This window comes from Peromyscus californicus, unplaced genomic scaffold, assembly GCF_007827085.1.
Source record: "Peromyscus californicus insignis strain IS unplaced genomic scaffold, ASM782708v3 Scaffold_4__1_contigs__length_199733344, whole genome shotgun sequence".
NCBI lineage: Eukaryota > Metazoa > Chordata > Mammalia > Rodentia > Cricetidae > Peromyscus > Peromyscus californicus.
Genome location: NW_026294562.1, coordinates 73014735 through 73038201, shown reverse-complemented (window position 1 = coordinate 73038201; position 23467 = coordinate 73014735). Strand labels below are relative to the sequence as shown.

Below are 23467 nucleotides of genomic sequence, written 5' to 3'. Positions count from 1 at the left end.
GGCCATCACTGTCGGGATGGAAGTCAAGAGGCAGGTCTGCAGCAGCTAGTCACATCCACAGCCAAGGGCCGAGAGGGAATAAATGTACCCACACTAGTGTTCTCCTTTCTTATAAACCAGGACTCAAACTCAAAGACTAGCGTTGCCCATTCTTAGTCTGGGTCTTGCCACATCCGTTCAGATAATAAAAGACAGTCCCTCACAGACATGTAGAGGGCAACCTAACCTAGACAGTCCTTCACTGAGACCCCCTTCCCAGCTGATTCTACGTCAAGTTGACAAAGCTAACCATCACGGACACCAAACCACAGTAGTATCAGCAGGCCTCGTGACTTCTCACTAATAGAAGTCACAGGACATTCATATCACCCCATAATTGTAGTGGGTATAAAATGCCATGAGCTTCCCTCCCCACACTAATATTAACACAGTTATTCAAATCTTACTTTATGTTAATATAATGCATATATGTCACTTATTTTTATATTTTAATAGCCATCTTTGATATGTTTACCTATGCTTGGTTTCCTTTCCAATCCTTGGTGATTTATTTTAAAACATTGGTATTTTTTAAAACATTTATTTAAAAGCATTATTCTAAGAAGGGGTCCAGGGACTTCACCTGTTGGCTCATGGATTCTCAGGTCCCAGGGCCCAGCTCTTTCTTAGGACCTCAGTTTCTACCAGGAATCAGATCAAGTCTTTACTTTTAAGAGCTGAGCCCTAGTGGATGACTCCAAATAAATGAATCAATAATACTACAACAATCGCGTGAAGTAAATGTAATAATCCATGCCGGTAGGAGCTGGAGCAGGGTTGGGGGAGGGACTGCTTTCCTGAGTAGGGAAAGCCCTGGTAGGACAGGATGGAGATCCGAGATGAGTGAGCTAAACCAAGAGTCAGGGAGGCGTTTTCCCAGCAGAGGTAAGCCTGGGCTGAGCAGTCGCTGTGTCTAGAGGGGCCGTGGGGGATAGAAACAAAAGTACTAGCCTAAGGAGTGCAAAGCCATGTTAGGAATTGGGTTTCAACCCTAGGACAGAGGGAAGCTACTAGAGCATTTTAGGAAATTGCTTGGTCTAGGTTAGAGTTCAAAAGTCGTGTTGACTTCCGGGGTATGTGGAAGCTGGAGCAGCTGAGGAGGCCGCTACAGAGAAGAGACTGCGGAGTCTTCGGCCAGGATGAACGCTGGACAGGGGAAGGGGGTTGGTTGGGGATGTCTGAGAATGGAGCAGACAGAACCTGCCAGCCTGCAGGGGGTGAGCTGGAGGAGGGGAACTAAAGATGACATCAAGGTGACTCCACGGGGGGCCTGAATAACATGATGGGCAGTTGATGACTGTGAAGCAGGAGTCAAGAAGGAACTCTGTTCCTGAGGGCACCGGATCAAAAGCCAAACTTCTGTTGCCTGACACTAAGTCCCAGTGCCCTGCCCAACCCAGACCTCTGCCTGCTCTGCTAGTGAGTCTTGTAGTCTGAGCCCCGCTCCATCTGAGTAACCAGTGACTCATTCTCCCTGAGGTCTGCCTCAGTCCTGTCATCCCATCCTTCAGCTCCTGCATACGAGCCTCCTCCTCCACGTTGGCCTCCTGTGTTTCACATGCTACCTGCCCTGCAGGCCCCCTGTCTGGCACTCTGTCTTCTTCCGGGTGGTACTGGTCCTTTGGAGGCAGGAGGGGATGCTCTCCGGTGGGCATGTGTAGTGGTTACATTTTGTTGTTGCCGTGATGAAACCCCTGACACAGATACTTTAGGAACTAGTGTGTGTGTGTGGTGGTGGGGGAGGGGTATTTCAGCTCCCAGTTCTGGAGCACAGTTCGTTATGGTAGGAGGAGCGAGAGGCAGCTCACATCCTGCCTGTGATCAAGGAAGCAGGGAGACAAAGGCAGCTGCTCCCTGTGCTTTTAATTCAGCTCAGGACCCTAGCCCATGGGGTCATGATGCCCTCATTTAGGACGAGTCTCCTCACCTCAGTTAACCCACTCTAGACAACCTCTCACAGGCATGCCAGAGACTAGTATCCTAGTTGACTTGAGATCTTGTCAACCTGATAACCAAGACAAACTATCACATGTTATGTACTCCTGTCCCAGGAACATGAGGCCCACTCCAGGGCTAGCCTGCATACATCCTAGATGCCACTCACACTCAGTCTCTCCGTGTGTCCTCAGGACTGCTAACAGCGGTATCTATTGGCTTCTGAAACCTTTTACTCCATAGCTCCCGACTTCAACAGTTAATTTTAAAAATGGTAGTTATTATGAAACGTGATATTTAAAAGCATCTGGGCTTGACATGAATGAGGCCTTGGGTCCCATCCCTAGCACTCCTCCAAATGTGTTATTAAGACCTGAAATTCTGCTAAGGACATTCTGGATCCAAACATAAAACCTGAGTCCAGCTTGACTATTGCTTCTTCACTAGCCTTCGGGTCACAGACAAAACCAAACGGAGGTGTCCTGTGAAAGCCAGACCACTTCATGCACCTTCGTGATGGGGAGGCGAGGGCTGCCTGGGCACCCAGCTCTCCAGACTCTGGGTTTGGCGTCTCTTCTCGCTCCCATCTCACGAGTTCCATTGGTTCTCTCCGCACGGCAGTTTTGAATCCCAAGCGCATCTCATTTTCCATAAACACTGCAGCATGCTTTTCGTTCTTAGCATGAGTGTTTTCAATTCCCTGCCAGAGCTGGCTGTATACACAGACCCAACGCGGAGGAGGAGCTGCTTCCCTAGATTCGAGGTAAGAATGCTCCGGGTGCTATTATTGCCTGGGAACCTGACTTACCTTGAGGCTGGCAGAAAAGAGGACTCATCATTGTAGTAAGTTACTTTTCTGTTGCTATAATAAAACACCATGGCCAAGAAAATTTAAGGAAGAAAGAGTTTAAATTTGGCTTACGACTCCAAAGTCATAAGAGGTAAGAGTCCATCATAGATGGGAAGCAGAGCCACAAACCACAGGCATGGCAGCAGGAACAGGCAGCTAAGAGCTCACCTCTTCAAAAGCAGCACAAAGCATAGAGAGGGAACTGGAAATGGGATGAGGCTATATAAGCTCAAAGCCCACCCCTAGTGACAGGTTTCCTGCAATGCTGTACTTCCTAACCCACCCCAAACAGCACCACCAGTGGAGGGAGGGGCCAGTGTTCAAATATCCAAGGTCCTGGGGATTATTTCTCATTCAAGCCACATCCCAGATTCAGTACTTATTACACCCTGACCATAGGGGCAGGTGTGGGACACTCAAGGCTCATTCTCCTCATTAGATGGGAACACCTCATTATCACCTGCTGCCAGAAGCCATGGAGACAGAAACACTGCAGCTTCCCTGATGGGTAAGGGCATCAAGGAGAGCCTGGGCATAAGGCCTGATGTCAGGGATGTGATAAATGCCAAGATTCTAACCTGGTTTTAGTGGAGTGGTCCTGGCATAGGAACTGGGCCCATACTGCAAAGGAAGATAGTAAAGAACTGGATCCTAGCGAAGCCCTGGGGCAATGACTGACTTGGGCAAGTCCATTACCCCTCCAAGCCTCAGTACTGTCCTTTGTAAAGCAGGGCCAATGCTTTCAGGGCTGGGGCTAACTGAGTCTGAGGTTTGGAGAACCATGCCCAGCACATAGCATTTGCTCTATAAATGACGTTGACATTGTGGAGCAAGAGCCACACAGTAACCAGTGCAACCCTCCACGGCCACAACAAAGCAGGGGAGCAGCTAGCTCTTCGTGGAGGGCTCACACTGCTATAAACACGACAGGCCTAGAAGGATTCCCAAATAGCTGCCTCGGCTCTGTTTTTATTTTTATATTTTACAACTCACCTCTCATATCAATTCACTGCAGCTATCTACTGACCTGCCAGCCTCCAGGCCTGCAATGCTCCTACCAAACAGCCCAGCCCAGAGGGAGTCTTAAATGCTGGGGTGGGGGTTGGGGAAGGATTGATGGATGTGAAGGGGACCAAGGAAGATTTCACAAGCCAGATAGATTTTTGCAGTCTATTGATTTTGGAAGGCTGTTTGCACAAGTCATCTGAGGGATCTTCCAGGAGGTCAGCCCACAGTGCGGCGCCTGGAAAAATGAAGCAGAACACTTGTTAATTCCTTCTGTGGCTCTGGGACCACAGGGCTGTGCCAGGCCCTCCTCGTGGACTGCAGGGCTCATTCCACACCTCAGTTCCTCTGGGGAACCCAAGCAGGGCAGCAATTCCCTGCTTCTGTTTCAAAAAATGGTGAACACATGGACAGACCAAGAAGACTCATGTTAGAAATGACACCTGACTCCACTCTTCCTACCTATATTTCCTTTCTGTTTAAATGTGTGTTTCTTAATATTTATATGGTGGCTTGTACAATAAGCCTGATACAATCCTGTATTATTTTATTTTTTTAAAGACAGAGTCTCACTCTATAGTCCAGACTTCCAGACCAGCTTAGAATTCACTACAGTAATGTCAGTTTGGAAGAAGCATCTTTGCCTTTTGCAATGAGTCAAGCAGATTTAGGGTTGAACCTCAACTTGACGTACTCACTAATCCTAAGTAGCCAAACCTTCCCAACTTGGTGCCCCCATATGGGAATGTTATCCACTTAGCAGGATTGCTGCAAGCCTACATTTTGAAATAAAGAGGAAGGAACACCACCTCTGAGGCCATGTTATAAGGCTCACCTCTCACCTAGAAGATGAAGTTGGCAAATGATTTCCATGCCATGTACTTTTATATGGCCCATGAGTTATGCATGGCTTTGATGCTTGCAAATGGCTCAAAAACTCAATAGTATCTTGCTGTGGAATATTACTTTACACTGTGTGGAGATGTGTCACTGTGATTGGTTTAATGAAGAGCTGAATGGCCAATAGCTAGGCAAGAGGTATAGGCTGGACTTCTGGACAGAGAGAACTCTGGGAAGAAGAAAGGTAAAGTCACTAGCAAGATGGAGGGGAAGCAGGATGAGGAGTACAGAGTAAAGGTAATCAAGCCACATAAAAGAACATAGATTAAAAATATGGACTACACAGAAACAGCTGACCTGAGCTCACGGGAACTCACTGACTCTGGACCAACATGGGACTGACCTAGGCACTTTGCATGTATGTGACAGTTGTGTAGCTTGGTCTGTTTGTGGGGCTCCTAGCAGTGGAATCAGGCCCTGTCCCTGGAGCTTGAGCTGGCTTTTGGACATCCAATCCCCATGCTGGGTTGCCTCTCCCAACCTTGATGTAGGGGGAGGAGTTTGGTCTTGCCCCAACTGAGACACCTGTCCCTTTCTGAATGGAGACAGAGGAGGAGTGAATGCGGGGGGTGGGGGTGGGGGGTGGGGGTGGGGGTAGAATGGAGATGTCAGGAAGGGAGTGGGAGGAGAGGAGGGAGGGGAAACTATGGTTGGTATGTAAAATAAATGAAAAACATTAATAAAAATATAGGCTAATTTAAGTTATAAGAACTAGTTAGGAACAAGCCTAAGCTAAGGCTGAGCTTTCATAATTAATAATAAATCTCCATGTTGTTTTTTGTGAGCTAGTGGCCCAAAGAAAAGCCCAACTACATATGGCACCCAATGTGGGGCTCAAACATCCAAACATAGGGCCTGAGAAAGAAAAAAAAAAGTTTTGGACAAGGAGCCAGATGTAGCTTCCTGGTCCTGCAATCTCTCAGGTGAGCCTGTGCTCAGCAGCATACAGAGGCATGGCTACAAGCTGCTGCCTGCAGGCTGGAGCCAACCACCAGCACCATTCACCAGTGCCATGTGCTAAGCTGAGCTGTGCTGGTGACTGATATGGCAGTTTAAGATTTGTCTCATGCGGTCAGAAAATGCTGCAGATGCTTAGCAAAGCCAGGTCCAGATACAGGAAACCTCTAAAAAGGCACAATATGCTTAAAAATGTGCTTAGATGCTGAAAAAAAAAGAAAATGGATATAGACAGTCATAGAAAAAATAGTTTAAAATAACAAAGTAAAATCTTTAAAAAGAAAATAAAATAATATTTTTAAAAAGCCATGAAAAGATGGGAAATACACAGGGCACCTGGATCCTGTATGGTGCTTTATTGACTTTAAATTTTTTGAATGCTAATGAACAGAGAATAACATCTGCTGAGAGATATTGGATTGTGGAAGGAACTGCTGAATTAAACCAGCCTAGATACCTTAGAAATGCCTTAATTTTAAAATAGAAGTAAAAAAAATGTATTGCTTTGGGGAAGAGGTTTTACTTTTGTTTCCACAGAAAATGAAAGGCTATGGATTTGTTCAAGGTTAAAGGGGTTCAGGTTTGATTGGGGGGGAACCCTGAAAATCCTGGCTATAGACATAAAGAAATAAACCTAGAAAAACCACAAGACAAGTGATGTATAGTTTACCTGTTCAAACATAAAACAAAAAAAAATTATCTTTGGCTGGCTTGTGTACAACACACAGTTCATACTTGTGTTAATGCAGATATGTATGTTATCTTTGAAAGCTTGTGTGTTTTCAGAACAAGGAGACCAGACACTAATGGAAACGGGTGGCCTGGGTGATCCAGCCTCTCAGAGTGCCTCTGTTGCAGTTTCCTCAGAGTTCTACATCCAGAACAGCTTCAAGGCTGCTGACTGAGATGGTCTAGCCTCACAGACTAGTCCAGACCTCAGATAAGCCCTACATTTTTCCCATCACACTGAGACTAGATACCAGCTAGCTCTCCCTGGACTTGACCATTATCTTAATTTTCTCGGGGTCCCCTAAAGATGCCATCACCGCTAGACATCAGGAAGCAGTCTAGAGAACATGATGCCCATATTCCCAAGAGGGCATGGTGGATGGTTTTTGATCATTTGATGGATTATGGATGTTTGTCATCACTTGGGGGGGTTGGTTACTAGTTGTTATTAGTAATGGTCAGGAAAAAAGCTAAACAAAGGAGATCAGATTCAAGGACCTCTTTCTGAAGAGAAAAAGAGGAGATATACTATAGAAAAGATGGGATAAAAGGGTGGGCTGTTGAGTCTACTTTTGAACAACCACTAGTCTCAAATATTTTATATTGGTATGGATTTTTGTATATTGATACAAATTTAAGGTTATTTTGTTATACTATAAATATGTTTCTATTCTTGTTTAAGGTATTGTACTTATACAGCTCATTTAAAAATGTAATGTGAAGTTTTAGTCCTTAAAATCTATTTAGGATAATAAAGAAATACAGATTGATAGTTGTCTATAACTATCAAACTTAGGTATGTTTTCAAGGTCATATAGAGATATATTTTAGATAGATAGATGATCTTCAAACACTTCAAAGACCTATAAAATATGGCATTTAAAATGTTTTAATAGCATAAGGCTTTTCTTGACAATGAGACATGTCTGCTCCTGAAAGCACCAATTTACTTCAAAAAAGAACTTCCAATTGGAATTTACTTTCAATATGGTAAAGCTTACCATGTGAGCAAGAAACTGCCCTCACCTTGACTGCTGACAATATGCTGTCCAAACTGGACAAGCAGGACACAAAGTAAAGCATCTACTGAACTTTGCCAAGAGAAAGAGGGAGAGTCCTTCAAAATTCCCACTTCATAAAAAAGTCTGTCAGATATTCTAGGCTTGTAGGCCAAAGATGAATGCCTCAGCATTGCAGAGGAACTTTGGATGACTGTCCAGGCAGCCATTTGTTGCTGTCATGTCTGTAGTTTTGGAAGTTGCTTTCTCTGTACTTCCTGTTTACTCAAGCAGTATTTTATCCTTCTTGAGTCTCTGATGGAGATTGAAGTGTAGATAGTTAGAGTTTTACAATTTTTCTTGTTACCAAATTAAAAAAAGAAACTTAGATAAGAGGTGTAAAGTTTACAAGGTTAAGAAACATAAAAGCTTAAGTTGTTTATCTAAAAAGATGTTTTAAGGTCTAAAAAAATACTTTTAGGATGGTAATACAAGTTATGAGAAAAATTGGTTTAGGTATAAAACTTTAGACTAAGATAGAGTGGATAATGGAATATTTTCTCTAAATTTGCCAAATGCAAATAGACCGGACATTGTAAATGTAATTCTTACCTGATAATTGTTCTTTTTTGCATATAGTTTTTACTGTTAGAGTTAAAAATCTTTCTTTTTTATTTAGACAAAAATGGGGAAATGTCGAGTATTCCTTTATACTGTGTGAAGATGTATCACTGTGATTGGTTTAATGAAGAGCTGGATGACCCATAACTAGGGATACGGTATAGTCAGGACTTCTGGACAGAGAGAGCTCTGGGAAGAAGAAAGGCGGAGTCCCCAGCAAGACAGAGATGAGGCAGGATGGGGAGTGCAGAGTAAAGGTAACCAAGCCAAACAAAAGAATGTAGATTAAAAAATATGTGTTAATGTAAATTATAAGAACTAGTTAGGAATAAACCTAAGCTAAGGCCAAACTTTCATAGTTAATAATAAATCTCCATGTCATTTTTTGTGAGCTGGTGCCCCCTCCTCAAAGCCTGATTACAGTATTTCTTGAGACATAGAAATTACATGAAATTGAAGCATCAGTGCCTCCCAACGTAGGCTGTAGGTGAACTCTCTCATGCTGTCTTGGTGTCCCTGTGGCTGAGTGTAGTGGTCAGCACAGACTCCACAGCCCAAGGTGCCTACAGTGCTCATTCCCTGGCCCTTACAGAAAACATTTTAACAACTCTCAACTTAGAAAGCCTATTCTGTACAGAGAGAAGTCTTTAGACTTCTTGGACATTGGGTTTCTCTATCCTAAACAATCCATACATTCTGGATGAAATGAGAACTGCAAGTGAATCCAGCTGGCCAGACTGTCCCCAAGTCTTCATCTTCTTCACAAACCTGTTCTGAGTCACCCTTTTAACAGAGTGGCACATTCATACTTTCCCTCAGGTGTTGTTCTTGGTGTCTGCTGAAGAGGGCCATTTAAGAGCCTTTTTCTGAGAGAGAGAGAGAGAGAGAGAGAGAGAGAGAGAGAGAGAGAGAGTTTCCTCAGAAGAGTGACCTTCTATCACCTCTGGCATTTTGGGTCAAGTCACTCACCCTAGAAGTGTTGATATCACACAGAAGCAATAATGTCCACACCAGCTGTGTGCCTGGCAGCTCAGTCCAAACACGCATCCACTGGAGAAATGGAGAAATTTACATGTTGGAATCTATGAAATATACAGCTTAGTTCATTACCAGGCTGTAGCAGGAATCTTAAATGGTCTTATTAATAAAAACAAACCTGGAGCCAGGTATTGGGGTGAACGCTGAATGATCAGAGAAACAGAACAAGCCACAGCCACCTCACCTCACCAGTTCCTCAGCTCATCCTGTTTCCTCAGACTGGAAGCCTCTGAGTCCTCATCAAGAATGAATCTCAGCTGAACTGTGCTGCTCAAAAGCCTAAAAGCTTAACCAGCCAAAAGCTTCTAGTTTCTGGTCTTCACACCTTAGATACCTTTCTGCTTTCTGCCATCACTCCCTGGGATTAAAGACGTGAGTCACCATGCTTGGCTTTATCCTTGAACACACAGAGATCCAGGTAGATCTCTGCCTCTGGAATGCTAGGATTAAAGGCGTGTGCTACCACTGCCTATCCTCTATGTTTAATATTGTGGCTGTTCTGTTCTCTGACCCCAGATAAGTTTATTAACGTGCACAATATTTTGGGGAACACAATACCACCACACCAGGCATGGAGGCGTACTCAATGGACACAAGGGTGCTACTCGATGGACATAAAGGGCCTCTCCCTCCTCTCCACCCTATTCTCACTGAGCTCAAGTCTCTGCTCACAAGGAAAGTTGATGAGATTGCATGGTGTAAGCCTCAGAATCTGACTGACTTAAGAAAGGTTGAATGGGCTAGCAGGATTACCACACAAGCGGAAATTCGAATCTTTGTGGGAATCAGAGTCAGCGCTTGGGTTGAGTCTAAGTCCTGAGAACCAAGGCTGGAATCATCTGGTGATGCCACTGAAGCCGGATTCAGGTCAGAGAGAAACAAAGTGATTTGGGGAAGGGTCATGACAGGCTGTGGACAGGAAGGAGGGAGGGGTGCCATACTGTACATGAGTGAGGCTCGGCCTCCCACTGAGGCTGCTGGCGGAAAAGGCCTGTGAGAGCTTGCAAAGCCACCGCTGACCCCCCTTGCTGCAGCCAAGACAGCCAGCTCAGTGTTTCACACATGCTTAGTGGAGTCAAATGTCAACCACAAAGCAGGCTGGTTGTTTCCTGTGGGTAGAAAAGCACACGGACAAGATGACTTGGCTGCAAAAGTGACCGGTTTTTGGACTAGGAAAAGAGACTGGTCACCCAAGAGCTTGCCTTGTGGGCATGACTACCTGAGTTCAGTCCCCAAGAACTTACATAAAAAAAGCTTGGAGTGGTGGTACCATATGCTTGTAATTCCAGCCCTGAGGAGGCAGAGGCAAGGCAATCCTTGGGCCTCACTGGCCAGGAAGCCTAGGCTACTTGTTGAACTCCAGACCAGTGAGAGACTCTGCCTCAAAGAACATGGTGGATGGTACCTGAGGAACTATAGCCAAGGCTGACCTCTGACCTGATACACATGCACACACCTACATGTGTGCATACACACTTGTATAGCACACACAAAAGTGATAAATTATCATTAAATATGACCATGTACATCCATGCAGTGACCCTGAGGCATCAAAGAAACCCCTGACTTTGAGCAGTTCTTCTTACCTAGGTAAGATGGCAAAGTACTCCTCTATCTGTGACACTGGGTGAGAGGGTCATCTGTACTCTGAGGACACTCCGTTCCTCCTTCCCTTTCCACATCATAACATTTCTCTTGACTGCCCTGGCTCCCTCGCTGTATTAGTCTGGGCTTTCTGGAAAAATGGCCACACAATTAAAGAGGCTGGCAAGTCTAGTGTGCAGGGTGGTCTGGCAGCTGGAGACACAGTGAGGAGTCTGATTTTGAAGTTCAAGACTAGGGGATGACTACTGGAAAGACACCCTCTGTGTGGAGGTCATTCTCTTGTTCCATTCAGGCCCTGAACCGATTGCCCAGGGCCCACCCACTCTATGGAGGGCACCCTGCTTTTCTCACAGAATACTGAGTTAAAATGTTAGTCTCATCTGAAAACCACTCTTACAGAAACATCCTGCGTAATGTTTGGCCCCGTCTCAGGCCACCTTCCTCAGCCAAGTTGACACATGAAGGTAGCCGACCTAGTCAGCATATTGTGAGGACTTACTGAAGGGCAGTGCTGATGGCGATTACTACCCCAGTACGTGTTGGTTGGAAATAATGGCTGAGAATTAGCATGTGCAGCATGGCAGCCCGGAGGTTCAGACATCTGCTGCCATGTTTCAGAGCAAGGAACAGCCCCAGGGGGACAAAGAACTTAGCAGGGAGTCTGGGACTGGGTTTTATAGGACTGAAATGCATTCTCATGGGAACGATGCCTCCATGCTGTGGGATGCCCAAATGTGGTGGGGGGGTCTACATGATGGGATGCGGGGATGCAAGGCAGGGAGAGAAGTTTATGGAAGGCCTCAGCACACCATGCAAAGAGTTCTCTGTTTTTACAACAGAATCCTGTCCAGAGCTCTAGAAGCCCTGTTTGGCTATCCTGACCTTGGCTCATCCCCCATTAGGGGGTAGCCAGTTTACAGAGCAGCCCCTTAGAGAGTACTCGCATTTGTGAGAGTACTCACAAAAGTGTTCTCATGTCAAGACCAAGTTTATGAGATTTGAAAAGAAGTGTGGGTGTCCATTCAGCCAAGGACTGGCTCCAGGAGGGAGCGGCCCCCTCAGGCAGGAAGATGCTGGGAGGCCGAGCAGGCGGCCAGCCTACTTGGTGGTAGGGAGCAACCCAGAATTTTCCAAGGAGAAAGCCAAGTGTGGAAGCAGCTTTCAGACACTTCTTCCAACCTCTGGGCAGCCAGGGCACATGGTGCCAGGTTCAACACTGACAAAGTGACCCAGTGGAGCATCGGAGTCAACACCCGGCCCTGGGGACCTGGCCGTGTGTCAGCAACACCAGGAGAGAGGAATATCCGGATGGGACCGCTTGGGTCCTGGGGCAGTACATGGGATGTTGCTTTGAATGAGCCCCCTGGGAAGCAGCTTTGCATGTGGGGACAGGGCTCCAGCACTTTCCCGTGTGCCACTTCAAGAGAGTTGCCAAGAGTCAAGCACACAGGTACTATGGCTCCTTTGCAGCCTGTTCCATGGGAAACTTGTCTTCAAGGGAGACTAAGGCAACAGCATTGGTGGATTCTATTGGAAAGGCACCATTGTGTAGGTAATTTGAAATACACATCCTCTGTTGTCCTTAGAGTGGTGGAGATGTGAGCTTGGGTCCTCCTGTGTAGAGGAAGGCATCTAACATCAGGAGAGTGAGTCCATCCTTATGCACAGCATCTTGGTTCCAGGACACTAAACTCCAAAGACTTCTTCCAAAACTGATGTCTCTTCCTGGTTCCTTGGCTCTGCTGGTTCCAATCAGTGGATGACAAGCATCTTTGTTTGTCTGCACTGTCCTGAGCCTTGGGGATATACCAGAGAACAGAATCCACAAACATCCCTGCCTCTGAGGAGCTTGCATTTTAGCTGGGGCTGGGGTTGGGAAGATAGAAAACAAACGTATTAGAACATGAGTAAACTACATAGTGTGTTACAAAGGGAAAGCTGCTTCAGGGGATCAAGGTGGAGCTGGAGGGAAGTGGACAGCCAGGGGCGCTGGAACAGGGGAGGAGACAGGGTGTGTGCTGAATAAGGTAGGCATTTGGAAATCCGAATCTCAGAACTAAGCAAGCATGATTTACCAGGGCCCCAGGTTCTAGGCTCCGAAATCCACCTGCCTGCAGGACAAGCTTTACCAGCCAGGGAACATGAGGCTATCCTGCAGATGAAGCTGTGTCCACTCAGCTTCCCTACCTGCCTGTCTGTATCCTGCCTGTCTGGTCTGCATCTTGTCCCTCCTTTGCTGGGATCAGCCCCACATTGCATTCCATTGTGGTCTGAAGACTTTCCCAGCTCCTTGCTCCAGGCTAGCTTCCCCTCACTGGAGTTGCTCCTAAGAAACTTCTTGCTCTCCTAATCCCCTTTGGACATCTGCTTTCTGGGAACTCCATGAGAAGGAAGCAGAGTAATTCAACAGTGGAGCCAGGCATGGAGCAGAGGCTTATTTAAGCCAGCGCCATCAGGTTCTCTGCTTGGGTTGGAAGGTGCTGCCTGGCCACTCTGTGCTCCTCCATATTCACCGACAGATCTTTTCTGTCACCTCTGAAGTGTCTGTCCCACTTAATCCCTCCATGCCAATCCTGCTGCCATAGCCCATAAGTGTTGTGTTGATCCAATAGATCACTGCCCTGAAGCTGCCCTCCTCTCCCACACCCAGGCCATCCTGGCTGCTCAGGTCCTTAGGACACCTCAGCTTCTCTGCTCCTCCTCATCGCGACTGTAGGTCACCCTAAGGTGCATACACACGTGCCTTACAAGTTGTGTGGCCATGAGTGGGACATAGCCATCATGGGCCCTGGGAGAGTCACTGGGAACACCCTTTAGACTATCACATTCTTTTTTTTTTTTTTTTCTTTTTTCCCCGAGACAGGGTTTCTGTGTAGCTTTGCACCTTTCCAGGAACTCACTCTGTAGCCCAGGCTGGGCTCGAACTCAGAGATCTGAGTGCCTATCTGTGCAGACCCAGCTACTGGTATCCTCTAAGAATGCCACCCAAGCTCCCTTTCTGGCCTTTGATTCTCACTAGTTTACTAGAAACTCCCCCGCAGAGGCCAGGAAACACACTGTAGGCTTCCGGTCCCTCTTCCCTTCTCTGTAATATTATTTCCTGCCTGTGAGGGGCCACGAGGATTAATCAAGTTGATCACTACTATCACTCTAGAATGATTGACTAATCATACTGAGACCTTGAATCCGGCTAATGATAACAGAACAGCAAAACTCAAGCCTCAAGCTTGCAGACCCTGCCTCTGCTGCCAAGCCCTGCAGGCCTGGCAGTACATGTTGCTCCTCTGTGCTGCAATATTCCCATCTGTTCGATGTGGAGAATCGTGGTGCCAACACTCTCCAGCCTGTCACCAAGGCTGAGTTCATAATTCGAAATTCTCACCACAGTACAGGCACAGACAAGCACTCTGTGTGGACTGGCCGGTGAGTAGTCGTCTTGTTTACCTTTTGCTAATTGTTAGAACCGCAAGCTGGCTCCAGTGTCGCCCAGCAAACACTTACTATGGGGTACCCCGCCCATGGCCCTGGGAAGCTTGTTTGCAGCTTTGCATTCTGAAAGAACTTGAAACTTGCAGCTGAAATCAGGAGCTGCAAGAACAAAACAGGACGGGTGTACGCCAGGCTTGCATTCAACAGCTTGGACGTTTGGCTATACCGACTCTTCTCTCTAATTTCTCCTCTCCTCTTCTCCCTTCTCCTCTGCTCCCCTCCTCCTTCTCTTTTGTTTTGTTGAGGTGCGGTCTCCTGTAGCCTAGCCTGGCCTTGGACTGTCTAGTCAAAGCTGGTCTTGAGCCCTTGGTTTTCTTTTCTCCTTCCCTCCAAGTGCTGGGATTACGGGTATCACCACCCCCAGCACCTGCTCACGCTCTCAACATCATGATCCACTGCTTTTTTTTAAAATGCACAAACATGAGTTTCTCAACCTCGGAGCTTCTCCTTAGTAACCATAATCCAGTTGCCAAGCTGAAGAATTGAACACTGACATGTTTTATCTCATCTATAATTCCTGTTCACCTTGCTCCACAGTCCCAATTATTTCTCATATCACTGTCCTCCAATTCCACTCAGAATAAAGAACTATATCTAGTTGTTCTGTGTACTTAGGAACTTGTAATTCAGCCACCAACCAGGTCTTGCCCCTATTATTTGCAGGAAGAGAAAGGTATACTAGAGACCCATGTATCGTATGTCTAAATGCATAAAGATTAGTTTTAAAAATCAACTGTTAATATGTTTTGTACTCTTACTTACCCTGACAATGTGCCCTCACAATGGCCTGGAATCCCATGTTTGAATGTAGCATTCTTGAACTCTGTGCTCAAATTGATGGTGTAGGGACAGCAGACTCCTGTCTTTGACCTGTAGCTGCTTCTCCTGGCCAACACAGGGGGCCTTATCTGCACACCTATGGAAATCCCAGTCAGCATTCCCAAGGGCCATCCCCTGATTACCAGCAGCATGGCCCTCAGTGTGGGCTCTGAGGTACCTATACCAGTGACATGATATGTCACCGGGATTGGCGCCAAGGGATTAAGTGGAGCAGACAGAAGCTTCAGAGATCTCAGGAGCCCCCACACATGAAAGGAACTGCAGAGACCCTAGAAATGAGTTCTTGGATCCTCTAGGGCTAAAAATGCTGGTTGCTATGTCTTTGTAGCATGACCTGGAAGGACAGGAGGGCTCAATATGGGCATGGCCTTTGGTCTCCCAGGCTATGCCCCAAGGAACAGAGTGCAGTTTGAAGGGACCAGAGGAAGATGGTTATACTTGGGTCAGAACAAGGGTCTTCTTGCCTGGGTGTTGTGATTCCCTATTTTTCAAGGGCCTTGGGGTAATAAAGAATACAGAAACAGCTATCCTCCGTGAGTCTAGTGCTTAGGTTATGAGTGAGCCCATAGTATAACTACATTCTCAGAAAAGCCTCCTCCTTCCTCTGACTTCAGAGTCCTTGCTTTCCCCTAAAGACATCGCTCTAGTTACTTTACTAGGAATATTTGTGTGTATGTCATTGATCTCTTAAACATGCCTTGAGATCAGGATTCAGGCCTGTTGCCTCTGCATTTCTTAGCACTGAGTACACGGTCCATCTGAGTAGATCATCGGAACAAGGGTAGTGAATGCGTGGATAAATGCATGCTTATTTCCCAGAGGGCAGATAAGAGCAGAGACCGCTGGATGAGTGGATAGGTAGTTAGCTAGATGTATCAGTACGCTGGATGGGCAGGTTATGTGATGGTTTATACCAGCTGCCAACATAAGATCTGTAATCACCCAGGAGGCAAATCTCTGGGCTGTCTGTGAGAGAGGCGGGTCTAGGTTCTAGGTTGGGTTAACTAAACTGGGAAACCCCACCCCCCCAATGGCGAAGTGGGGTCCTTAACTGACTAAATGGGAGAAAGTGAGCAAACACTAGAATTCATCTTTTTCTGCTTCCTGATTTTAGCCACACAATGTGAGCAGCTGCCTCATACTCCTGTGGCCATGACTTCCCACCATGACTGACTGCATCCCCTCAAACTGTGAGACAAAAGAAACCCTTCGTTCCTTGCTTAAGTTGCTTTTGTTATAGCAATAAGAAAAGTAATCAGTACAATATATGCCTGTATGTATTTATGGGCTGGGTAGGTGGTGGATGGATGGGTGGATGGACAGGTAGGTGGTGGATGGACAGATAGATGGTGGGTGGATGGACAGGTAGGTGGTGGATGATGGACAGGTAGATGGTGGGTGATGGACAGGTAGATGGTGGGCGATGGACAGGTAGATGATGGTGGATGGATGGACAGGTAGATGGTGGGTGAATGGACAGGTAGATGGTGGGTAATGGACAGGTAGATGGTGGATGGATGGACAGGTAGATGATGGGTGATGGACAGGTGGATGGTGGGTGATAGACAGGTAGATGGTGGGTGAATGGACAGGTAGATGGTGGGTAATGGACAGGTAGATGGTGGATGGATGGACAGGTAGATAATGGGTGATGGACAGGTGGATGGTGGGTGATAGACAGGTAGATGGTGGGTGATGGACAGATAGATAATGGTGGGTGAATGGACAGGTAGATGTGGGTGATGGTCATTCTTACCTTTCCTGAACAGCAGACAGTTTTAGGGACTGGTAAGAGCTGACAGTTTTAGGGAAAAAAAACCTTGAAGTGGCTCTGGGACTCCCCACAGAGAATATGAAGAACAGAGCTGGCAAAAGAATCAAACGTCCTTGTCTCCAAGAGCCACACATACTTCAGCCACCAAATGAGCAGCTTGTAACCTCTTGTCGTAAAGCCCAGTCCTAGGCTTAGCATGCATAGTCTACCGCCATTGTCCCTGTCCCCTGTCCACTGGGTCTCATGTCTTCAGCTTGACAAGGGCTGGAGGACTCATGCCTGTCACATGTGCCCCCAAACCTGCCAGAAACCTGGGAACAGATGCTGCTCAGTCCCACTGACTGAGATGTGGAGTCAGCCAGGTGGCAGCACTCTGAGATGCTCTGAAATTGGGTCACCAACAAGCTATCTCTCCAAGTTTCCCAGAGAAACCTCTTGCCATGTGCCTAAGAATTACAGTACCCAAAAAAGAAATAAGTGGGGAGGATTCTCATTAGCTATCCCTGCTGTCCCAGCTTTCAGCAAAAACTTAGGGCATAAAAGCCAGCCTTCCACATGCGCCCAAACGATTCACAGATTCCAAACAGCAAGAAAGGCTGGGAACTGGCCACATGCAATAAATTAAAAAAAGAAGAAAGAAAGAAAAAAAAGAAGAAAGACAAAGAAGATTAATTGCCTATGGAAATTAAAGATAATCGGAGTGCCGTGATCGTATGCACCAGTGGGGAAAGGTTTTCAGAAATGCCACATTAGTGTCTCTGAGAGCTGGGATGAGGCTCTCGCCGTGACAGCAAAGTGCTGGATCATGTGGCCAGTAACTGGGATGCTGGGAAGGTCTAATAATAGTCCCGTTCTTGCTGCCTTTGCACATTTGAGCATCAAAATGACCCCACCAAGGACTGCCCTGGGGAGGCTGGCACACAGCCAGGGACTCTCACGGTAGATCTATTGTGCTTACAGGGCTTTTTAGCTGCTGGGGAGAACCCATGGGCCTGGGGACAAGGGGGTGGTCAGGATGCTGGCCTAGAGACAGAGCGAGAGAAAGCTAAAGGCAATGAACACACTCCCAGACTCCTCTCAGCCCTCTTGGATCTCTGGGCCAGGTCCCGCCCTGCTCTTCTGCTGGGCCTGGCAGCCAGCTCTCCACAGAGCAATAGGACAGGAAGCCACAGCAGGTCTGCAGCTGGGTGCAGAACCGGCCCCGGGAGGCCTGGAGTAGGAGGAAATTTGTTTTGGATGTGGGACCCAGATTGGGGGTAGGGGAAGATAAGGAGATACCCTGATTTAACTGGAAAGGAGGGGCCGTCCTGAGCTGCAAGTGTGGAACTTCCCTCATTCCAACTGCCAAAGCCGCCTCTGCTTCCTCAGCAAGGCGGCCGCAGGACATGGCACCAACGTACCTTCCAGGCCAGCAGTCCAGGAATGCCAGGACTCCATCGATAGACCTGTGGTCTGTCACAGCCTGTCCAGTTTGGCAGCAGCAAGCCACATGAGGCTACTGAACACTTGAAAGGTGGTTTGTCCAGCTTGAGACGGACTGTGAATGTGAAACACAGTGGATTTCAAAGAGCTATGGTGGGGGGGGGGGGGGGGGAGAACACACAGTGTCCCAGTAGTAACTATCACAGCAGTTACTTATGGAGGTGACAAGATTTGCGTTTGGGGATTAAATCGAAGCTACAAAAAAACCATTCCACCATTTCATCACGTGTGATTAAAAACTAAACACTGCACATGTGGAGTGCACTGCAGTCCTGTTGGCAGCTCGGGTTCATAATCCAATTTAGCATCTTCGCCTCCAGGTTGCCATGATACCACTCAGTTCAGTGGGAGCCCAAGTGGCAGGACATCCTTAAAAGGACAAAGGGCTCTCAAACATTGCTACAAACCAGCCTCCTGTCAAGCTCTCTTGTGTGTGTTCATGTGCCTATGCACATGTGCGCACATGCTTATGGGGATCAGAGGAAAATATAGGGTGTCTTCCTCCCTCGTTCTCTGTGTGTGTCACACACACACACACACACACACACACACACGAGCGAGTGCCTGATGAGGTGGAAAGAAGGCATTGGATCCCCTGGAACTAGAATTACAGACAATTGTGAGCTGATGGACATAGATGCTGGGAAACGAACTCTGGTCCTCTGGAAGAGCAGCAAAGACTCACTGAGCCATCCCTGCACCCCGTCCATCTTATTTGTTGAGACAGAGCCACCGAACATGAAGTCTGGCTCACACGGACTGGCTGGCCAGGGAGCCTCTTCCACCCTGCTGTCTCTGCCTGCCCAGTGCTGGCATTACAGGTGGGGGTCACCGCAGCTGGCTGGCAGGGAATTGAGCTCAGCTCCTCACACTTGTCTGGCAAGCACTTAACCAACCGAGCCACTGCCCCAGGCCCTCAGGTCAAACTTGATGTGGCATCCAGAGCAGGCAACAGGGAACCCTGGCACCAGCCTCTCTCAAAGCTCCCTAGGCAATAACAGTGGAGAAGCAGGAGTTTCACATGAGGCCACATCCCTTGGAGGCTCTACTTCAGGGGCTGCCAGAAGAGAAGCTCCATTAGGCAAAGCAATGGACTCAGGTAAATAGAGTGAGGTGGAGGTGGGGGGCGGGGGGGTGAGAGAGAACGGATCCATTTTGGAATTAAGAAAAAGTAGGACTTGGATATAGCCTTGATTTGGGAAATATTCAGTATTCAGCGGATTGAGGGCATGAGCTGGGTTTGAGGCCCAAGGGTGAGAAGCAAGTTGGAGACCAGGAGGAGGTGAGGTGGATGGAAGGATAATATTGGCAAAGCTGTTGGGCAGCTCCTCTGTGTGCTTAAAAGCCAGGATTCAGGATGCCTGGCAGTGGTGGCGCACTCCTTTAATCCCAGCGCTCCGGAGGCAGAGGCAGGCAGATCTCTGTGAGTTCGAGGCCAGCCTGGTCTACATAGCAAGATCCAGGACAGGCACCAAAACTACACAGAGAACTCTGTCTTGAAAAAACAAAGACAAACAAACAAACAAACAAAGGCAGGATTTAGGACTAGACTCTTGGTGAGAGGTCGAGCGGCCCAAGTCTGCCTGAGAAGCCAGTTTATGAAACGAAGTCCTGGGTCACCAGGGGGATGTGACTTTAAGACTAGGGTCCTGGAGGTTGGGGATTGAAACTGTCTGTCCCTCTTGGTGTCAGTTACCAGGTTTCTGGCCTTCCTTTTTCTCCACGCCTTTGAAGCACAGAGAATTGCAAGGGCTGGAGGAGTCGACTCAGGCCACAGTTAAGAGTGTTGGGATTAGGAAGGAAGCCGAACTACAAAATAAACAGTGATCGTTTGTAGACTTTCTGTCTCATTTTGCTTTGTTTGGGTATTTTTTTTTTCTTAGTTGTCTTTTGCTTGCATATTTTGGATTCTGTTTTTGTCAGGGTTTGTGTGTGTGTTTCTTTTGTTGTTATTGTTTGCTTGTTTGTTTTTGCTTGTCTATTGAGGGAGAGAAAGAGCGTAGAGAAAGGGAGAGGACATGGAGTTGGGTGGGTGGGGAAGTAGGGAGGGGCTGGGGGAAGGGAAAATTGAGATCAGAATATGTTGTATGAAAAAGTATTTTTTTCAATTAAAAAAGGAATAGGAGGGAAATAAATGGCACCATAATAAATTAAGGGGGCTGAGACAGGGGCCACCTATGGACCATGTGAATCCATATTTTCCCTTTGTCAACCATGGATGGAGCCAGCCAAATTATCCCAGGGCATGAGATACAACTGGTGATCAGTTAGCCAGGCCTGGTAGTGAAAGCCTGTAATCCAACACTCAGGGAAGTCATGGTGGCAGGAACTTGGGGGTCACAGTGTGTCCATAGTCAGGAAGCAAAAAAAAAAAAAAAAAAAAGATGAATGCTTTGCTCATCTCACTTCCACCATTTATGTGGGCAAGGATCCCAGCCTAGGGGATGGTGGCACCAGCCTAGGGGATGGTGGCACCCACAGTAGGCAGGTCTTCGCACCTCAATTACCCAATCAAGGCAATCTTCTCCAGGAAAGCTCAAAGGCTCATCTTCCGGGCAATTTCAGACCCCATCAAGTTGACAATTTAGATAAGCCATCGTATCCAGATATCCATGTCGTTCATGCAGCAACAGGATGAAGGGAACAGAGGTGAATCTGAGCCCTAAGGAAGGGGCTTCTGTGGTACTAGTGCACCAGTTTATTTTGTTACCATGAAGTGACCCTTCAAAGAACATTTCTGGCAAAGGTGACAGTTTCAAGGGAGACCTCAGATGTCACTTCTGGCTGGGCTTTTCAAATTAGCCCTGTTCTAGAGTCGTGGCTACTTTTATGTTCGTCAGCCCGGGAAGCACATGTTTACCCGTGTGAGAGTTGGTATAGCATGACAATTGTAGCCTGGGTTCAAATCCTGACTGCCGCTGGGTGACTCTGGACTCGGTGCTGGATCTCTCGACGTCTTGATTTCCCCACCTGTGAAACAGGATCAACCATCGTGCTGACCTCACAGGATGTCACGTCAATCTGCCTGGCCACGTCAGTCCAGTTTTCACCACTGTCGTCAAGTACTCAAGGCTGCTAGTGATGCTCCGTGGACGAGCACTGGCCCAGCGTGCACAAGGTCCTGGGTTTGAACAGCCGCATTGTTGCCAGTTCTGGGCATTCAGGAGCAAGCTGTTGACAGGGCCCGTTTAGCTGTACCGTACGGTGGGTTGCGTTAGAGTGAGAGGGCACACAATGGGAGCCATCCTATGATAAAAGAGGAGGCTAGAAGGTAGGGGAAGGAGTCGGCCTTGTTCCTCTATAACAACTCACTCTCAAGGGAACTGTCTAAGGTCCCATCATTTCTTTGTGGGCCGTGCCTCCTCATAACCTAACCACCTTTTGCCAGGCCTCACTTCTTGAGGTCTCCGTCACCTCCACAGGACTACATGGCAGACCAAACTTCCCACACAGGGGCCCTCGGAAGACAAACCACATCCAAACAGTAGAACATCGAAAAAGCTCCCTGTTCTTTTTGCCAGTTCTAGGATAGGCCAGAGAGAGGTGCCAGGCTGATGGGTGGAAAGACTTCTTCTTATGGGCGAGGGACTGCCAGCTGTACCCTTCTGCCAAGGGCCTGCTTCCCCGGCCCTGACTGGCTGCCTCTTCATTCAGGCCTGCGGCAAGCCTTCCTGAAACCCCGCTTCAGGCATCTGTGGTGGTCAGTGTTGGGGAATGTGAATGATCAGTTCGTTTCTGGAGCCTTCTTTGACGAGAGCCAGGCTCGCCCAGCAAGTGTGTGGAAGTGGCGGACCAGTGACTTAAATGAGGAGATGCCCCGCCTTCCTCGTGAAGGAGGAAAGAAAGAATCCTGTTAGATAACCCATCTCACCTCTCAGATGAGGAAGGCACGAAAGGCTGGGGACGGCCTCACCGTCCATGTAGAACCAGTCAGTGTTGCAGGAGGAGCCTGGCAAAGCCACCTGGGCCACAGGGGCCACTAAAGAGAAAGGGGGGAAACGTGTAACAGAGGCATTGTCTCATAAATCACATGACGCAGTCATGACAACAGAGTGCTAACCAAGTAAAAAATCAAGAGGGGTGTGGGGTGTGGCTCAACAGTACTGCGCTTGCCCAGCACGTGCAAGGCCTGGGGATTCATCCCCAGCACTGAGAAAGAGGTTGGGGGTGGGGTGGGTTGAGGGGATGTGTGAGTATGAATGGAATGCCTTTGAAGTGCCCCCACCAAATCAGAGCTGTGGTCTCCACCTCTGGGGAGGGAGCTCCACCCAGGGTGTGTGCACACGCTCTTGGTACCTCTTGGGTTTCTCCTTTGAAAACTCTGTCCCGTTGCACTGGGTGGCAGGGTAAGAGCAGCTGCAAGCGTTTATGTGCAGCGCTCGAGTCCCAGAACAAGCAGAGGCAGAGTTCAACCTACGAAATCCGAAGGGTTTTTTGGCCAACAAATTCAATGTGACCCAAAGCCTATTAACACACATCGAAATCAGCCTGAAGTTTGGCAAGGGAGGTATGGAAGCTCTTCCCTCGGGGCCACATGGAAAGTTCTAGTTAAACCCTCACCCAGTCGTTATGAAGCCAGCTTCTGAACCAAGTTGGGTGGAGGCATGAAACAAGATCTCAGTTGGTTTCCAAATGGAAGCAGGGCTGGAGCTGGAGCCACCAAACCTGCTGGGATGTCACAGGGCTCCGCTGACCCCAGGGGACTCACCAGGGAGAGTCTCTAAGCCGTGAAACTCTGATGTGACTGTGAAGCGTATCACTAGCTTAGTCTCCCATGTCAGACAAAACCCCACACCCACCCTCTGACCCAAGTCCTGGCTGCAGGAGCTGTCCCAGCCTGTAACTAAGCCAAGCCTGGGACGAGCACAAGGGGGGCAAATTCCAAGTCAGGAGCCGGGCGGTGGTGGCGCACGCCTTTAATCCCAGCACTCGGGAGGCAGAGCCAGGCGGATCTCTGTGAGTTCGAGGCCAGCCTGGGCTACCAAGTGAGTTCCAGGAAAGGCGCAAAGCTACACAGAGAAACCCTGTCTCGAAAAACCAAAAAAAAAAAAAAAAAATTCCAAGTCAGGGGTCTGGCACCCTGCCTGATCCGGACCTGGACCACCCTCCAGAATGATCCTGTTAAGAGGTTTAGCAGGTAATGGTACTTGCCACTAAGCCGGATGACCAGAGTGCAGTCCCCAGGACTGCCTTGGGAGAAGAAGA

General features: G+C 47.8%; 1 long non-coding RNA gene across 1 annotated transcript; it reads right to left on the bottom strand.

Moving 5' to 3' along the window:
- Window positions 1–505: 505 nt before the first annotated feature.
- LOC128094721 (uncharacterized) lies at window positions 506–17680 on the bottom strand. Its single transcript, XR_008213037.1, has 4 exons — window positions 16763–17680; window positions 10659–12543; window positions 9004–9084; window positions 506–4067 (listed from the first exon to the last, which is right to left on the bottom strand). It is a non-coding gene; the product is annotated as an uncharacterized LOC128094721 (long non-coding RNA).
- Window positions 17681–23467: the final 5787 nt, after the last annotated feature.